We start from the raw sequence: 6,085 nt of genomic DNA, 5'->3' as shown, positions 1-6,085 counted from the left end.
CATTCAGGGTGACTGTGAACACCTTTACGTGCACAAATTAGAAAACCTAAAGGAGATGAATAAATTCCTGCAAATGTACAACCCTCCTAGATTAAAAAACAACAAGTCTGAACAGACTAATAGCAAGAAGTGAGATTGAAATAATAATTTTTAAAAATTGCCAACCAAAAAAAAAAAAAAAAGTTCAGAACTAGGTGGATTCACAGCTAAATTATATTAGACTTTCAAAGAAAAATTGGTGGGGGCAGGGCGAAGACGGCTGACTAGAAGCAGCATCCCATAAAAGAGAACCATAATAGTGTGTCAATCCTGCACCACAACCTGAGGTATCCAGGTTCTCTCATCAGAACTGACTAGGTGGCTGGCGTGACCCATGGAGAGGAAGGAAGAGCAGTGTGGTACGCAGCCCACCTGACACCCACATGGGCCTGGGGAGCCCCCACCCCCACCCAGCCAAAGGAGGCCATGAGTGAGCATGCTATCCATCCTGGGAAACGGTGCTTTTTCCATGAAACTTGCAACCCATGGATTAGCAGATTCCACTCATGAACCCACGCCACAGGAGCCTAAGGTCCCAACTGTTGGAAACAAGAGCTGAGAGTCACAAAGAAAAAGAGCACTGAAGGCCGGGCGCGGTGGCTCAAGCCTGTAATCCCAGCACTTTGGGAGGCCGAGACGGGCGGATCACGAGGTCAGGAGATCGAGACCATCCTGGCTAACACGGTGAAACCCCGTCTCTACTAAAAAATACAAAAAACTAGCCGGGCGAGGCGGCGGGCGCCTGTAGTCCCAGCTACTCGGGAGGCTGAGGCAGGAGAATGGCGTGAACCCGGGAGGCGGAGCTTGCAGTGAGCTGAGATCCGGCCACTGCACTCCAGCCTGGGCGACAGAGCGAGACTCCGTCTCAAAAAAAAAAAAAGAAAAAGAGCACTGAAACAAGGAATTTCTCAGCAAGGCAAATTTACTTCTGCAGAAGGGTGCCAGTCATGTCTCTGGCTGTTGTGAGAGCACAGCATACAAGGGAGGGAAGGGGTTTTTATCCCTAACACAGTCACTGCTTCTGTGTCCTGCTCCCATTGGCCAGAGTCAGATGGCACAATCTAAGCTAACTCAATGGCTGTTTTAAATCGAGACTGGCGGGAAGGTTGTTTACAGAGCAGGTAACTAGGAGCGAGGAGGGCTTCTTCCAAATAAGGAAGAGATGTGGGTTACAGATTGCAACGGGGAGAAGAGATGTTTACAGAGCAGGTAGCTAGGAGTGGAAGGTACAAGGAAGTTGATTTTGAGAACAAAGAACAAGGAAGTTACCCTTTGAAGAGGGACTTATTATGCCTGACACAACCCTGGAGTTAAGCAGATTATGAACAGCCTATGAGCTAGAATCTGCTTAAGCCTGCGGAGTTCCCACTGGAGGGGCGACCAGTACCACAGTTGCAGCTGTCTGCTGTCTTAGCTGTTTGAGCTTCTTGGGGGAGGGACAGCAACCAGCACTGGGACTCGAAACGGCCTAACAGGCTCAGCTCCCTGGGTGGGGAAAGGGCAGCAGCCATCTCCGTAGCTCCTGGCTGTACTTTTCCCCTGCTAGATCCAGGGAAACTGGATAGCTTGGTCTCAAGAGGTGTCCCCCACAGCCCAACACACTAGCTGTGGCAGACTGTGGCCAGAATGTCTCTTCAGGCCTGACGTGTCCCTCATCACTGGGCAGGGCCTCCCTGCAGGAACTCCAACAACTCCAGCCAGGGGCTCAGGGACAGAACACTGATGTCTCTGGGCCTGAGCCTCTAGGGGGAGGGGTGGCTGCAGTCCCTGTGGACCAGCAGACTTAGCCTTTCCTCCTGCTAGTTCTGTGGAATTTGGGCAGCCCAGATGAGTGGGTTGCCCAGCAAAACACCTCCCTCCACCCAAGGAACAGTCAAAGTGCTTCATTAAATGGGTTCTGCTCCCTGTGCTATCCCCTGGTGACCCTTCAACAGGGCTTGTCAGGGTCAAGTAGGATCCTACTTGTCAGTAGGATCACCCTATACAGGAGTGATCCTACTGGCATCAGGTTGGTGCCTCTTGAGGGCAGAGATCACAGAGGAGGGAGCAGACACTCTGCTATTCAACTTTCTTGAGCGACATCTCCAGGCATGGGAGTGAACCAGCTGAACAGGGCCTGAAGTGAACCCCCAGCAAACTGCAGCAGCCCCACAGAAGATGGACTTGACCATTGAAAGAAAAACAAACAAACAGAAAGCAACAACAGCATCCAAAACCAAAAAGCACCCACAAAAACCCCATCCAAGGCCGGGCATGGTGGCGCACACCTGTAAAAAGGTTAACTTGTTTTTGTGCTTGGCTATTGTTTTTAAATAACTAACGTATAGAAACAGTTTGAAATAGAAATTTCTCTGAGACAACGCTGGATGAACGCCTAAGGGGACTCACACAACCTGTTCCGAGACTTGGTGACCATTGTTTGTGTCCATGTTCAATTGAGTTCAAATTTAATATTTAACTTTTCCACTACATTTGGCCTCAGTTGGATACTCAATTGTATTAAAATACCCTCACAGATATACGGGGAACACATAGTTGATATAGATTATAGACACAGGGTAAGCACAGGAGAATTAAAAGCACAATTAATAAAAATTAAACCCAACATGGCTTTGCAAGCAGAGTAATATTGTGAGACTTGCCAGGTATATACACACCACATTCAGTATGCAGCAAGGCCCAAACCCCTCCATGGGCTCTGGTAAGCATCTCTAATGCCATTTGATTTTGCAACACAACAGTACGCAGCTGAGCAAATTCATCTGATAACAACATAAGGCCAGTGCTACTATCATTAAGAGCTTTTTCTACATGTAAGGTAAATGTTTTAATCTGTTGCTGAAGCAGGATTGTACGGACAGCAGGGGAGAATACTGTGATAGGGTACCACCACCAGGGAGGCCAGCGCATTTGTAACCAGCCATGTTTGTAAGCATCAAGATTACTGGGGAGGGGAATATTATCGCGGACAGTGAATGAAATTAATGGCCATGCCCAAGTACATCTCCCCATCAAAAGCGGCAGCAGGTATCACCACCCACAGGATCTGCATACCCAGAGGGCCCCCGTGGGGACAGCAGTGGAGCTACCGTAATCATAGTGTACTAATTTCTTATTAAAATAGGAAAAGGGATTGTGTTTCACTGGGCGCGATATTGTTGATTTGGAGTGTGTGTTGACAATTGACTGAAGAAACCCCAGAGAAACATTAGAGGAGTCATTTACTGCCTCCAGACAAAGCAGGGGCTGTATGGAATCCGGCCACCAGCACAGCAGGTTTCCAAAATATACAGTTCCAGGACTATTGGGCAGGATACCAAGGCTTTCAATACAAGGTGAGGGTGCCGTTCACCTTTTTTCTGACTTGGCAAAGATAGATTCCTTAGTGTGGTCAAAGGAAGTCCAGGTTGGATTGCAAGTGTTGTTGTTATGGCCCCATTGGTAACAACATAGCCATTCAGAAATACTGTCAGGGATGATTCTCCAAGTTTGCCCATTTTTGGCGGCCTCCGGCAACTCAACATACAGCCAACATTGATTGCGGTTGGCTTCTGTTGCAGCGGTGGCTACCCAGGTGATGAATTTATTCTTGGCCTCAGACACAAAGACACAGGTGCTGACCACTAGTAGATAGGTTATTCCCTGTAATAACAAAAATGGAGGGGAACATGATATTGTTTTTCATCTTTAGGAAATGGTACTATGCCTTCATTTTCTGTTTTCATAGCTACAAGGTCACCAGCCTTAGGATCGGGATCTGATGGATGCTGTACCCATATTTTGACTCCAGGATTTAAGCTACCTGTACCAGGGGAGCTGAAACCCCCAGTTCTGCATGTAGACTCTGTTGGGCAGAGATTTCCTCAGGGGTTGATTGTGGACAAGGTACCACTAACAATTGAGCAACCAGCATCTGTGGTTTTATAGCAAAAGAATCTGGAGTGGTATTGTGTAAAATGACCTTTAACTCTCCCTGGTAATCGCTATCAATTCTACCACCATACACTAGAATGCCTCTCATTGCAAGGCTTGAACATGTTGCAATCCATTTACCTGCATTCAAGTTTGCAGTTATGGTGGAAATTTTGACCTGTTGATCTTCCTGCTGATTAAATAGTCTGTCAAGAGAAAGCAGAGATGCCTGAGCATCAACATGGAAAACAGGGTCGGGTGCAGTGGCTCATGCCTGTAATCCCACACTTTGGGAGGCTGAGCTGGGTGGATCACAAGGTCAAGAGATCGAGATCATCCTGGCCAACATGATGAAACCCTGTCTCCACAAAAAATACAAAAGTGAACTGGGCGTGACGGTGCGAACCTGTAGTCCCAGCTACTCGGGAGGCTGAGTCAGGAGAATTGCTTGAACCTGGGACGTGGACGTTGTGGTGAGCCCGGATCGCGCCACTGCACTCCAGTCTAGCAACAGAGTGAGACTGAGTCTTTAAAAAAAAAAAATTAGCTGGGCATGGCGGCCCATGCCTGTAATCCCAGCTACTTGGTAGGGTGAGGCAGGAGAATCTCATGAACCTGGGAGGCAGAGGTTGCAGTGAGCTGAGATTGCACCACTGCACTTCAGTTTGGTGAAAGGGCTAGAAAAAAAAAGAAAAAGCAACAAAACCAGACATGGAACACAGTGATAATGGTAGTGTGCACCAGGATTCAGATACCTTACCAGTATTGTTCTCGCCAAACCTCTTTATTCCCAATTAGCCATTTATTTCGTTGCCAGTGGGGCACCCAGGTGGTAAGACCATTTGCTACTGACCAAGAGTTGGTATACAAGTGACAAATCCCTCTGGTCTCCTCCTGAATAGCTCAGAGGATGGCTACTAGTTCAGCTAACTGGCTGCTCCCACCCCTTCCTTCATCAGAAATGCTTGTTTTTAAGAGGATTATAAGCCACAGCCTTCCAGCATCGGGTCCCACCAATGTATTTGGTGGATCCATCAGGAAACCAAGCGTATTTCTGATCCTCTGGGCTTAGTTCTTCAAAGGATTTGCCCCATTTGACGGGCAACACGGGGTGGTGTTTCCCTCTGTATCTGCAGGACTTATTCAGTGTTTCCTGTGCTGTCAAGTTTTGTCCATCCTCATGTAAAAGTAATACTCCCTTTGGTTTTGGCTTAGCCTGGTTTTGTATGTACCATTTCTGTTTTATGGTGCTACTTTCTTGAGTGTGCCCTATCTGGTGGGTTTTGGGGGAACTCATGTCTCAGGTCATAATAGCAATTTCAGGCCTCATAAAAACATCATGGCTGAAGCAAAGGTGTTCCATTTCTAGCAAAAGCCCAATAGCAAGCTAACAATTGCTTCTTGAAAGGGTTATAAGCTTTTCCGGCCTCTGGCAGTTTCTGGGTCCAAAACCCGAAAAGTACCCTCTTCCCATCTTGTTTCTGCCCAAGGCTCCAATTAGCATGTTGATCTAGGACAGTTACTTGGAGTTCTACTGGCCCATCCCGTATGGGCCATAGATCCAGGGCTAGTTGCACTGTTTGTTTAGCTTGTTCCAATGCCATGCTGTCTTTCTCTCCCCAGTGAACGTCATAGCGTTTTCTAGTGACTGCATGCAGAGGTTGTAAAATGTTACCTAAGTGGGGAATATGATATCTCCAGAATCCAAACAAGACAGTACATTTCTGGGCCTCCTTCTTAGTGGTGGGGTTTGCAAATTCTAGTATTTTAGCTCTAGCTTTTGGTAAAATGGACTATTTCTTTGCATTCCATAAAACACTAAGGGATTTTACACTTTGTGCAGGTCCTTGAATTTCACTAGGGTTAATTTCCCATTTTTGAGATAGGAGCTGGGTTTTTACCTGCTTCAAGCCCCGGTTGACTAGTTCTTCAGTTTTATCCTGACCAGGCCACCTGGACAGCTGCTTTTTTCAGCAATAGGCTGATAGCTTTGACCTTGATCAGTCAAGACATTGACTGGCATTGGGCCAGGGCCAGTCTGGAAGTAAGATTAGCATTTTCCTTTTTCAGCTTACATTTCTCTTGTAGCAACCAGCCCCTATCTCAATAAATTAATTTATAAGCAGTAAGCAAA

The sequence above is a fragment of the Theropithecus gelada genome, chromosome 19 (assembly GCF_003255815.1).
Source record: "Theropithecus gelada isolate Dixy chromosome 19, Tgel_1.0, whole genome shotgun sequence".
NCBI lineage: Eukaryota > Metazoa > Chordata > Mammalia > Primates > Cercopithecidae > Theropithecus > Theropithecus gelada.
The sequence above is the reverse complement of the archived record's forward strand: the minus strand, read 5'-3'. Positions refer to the sequence as shown.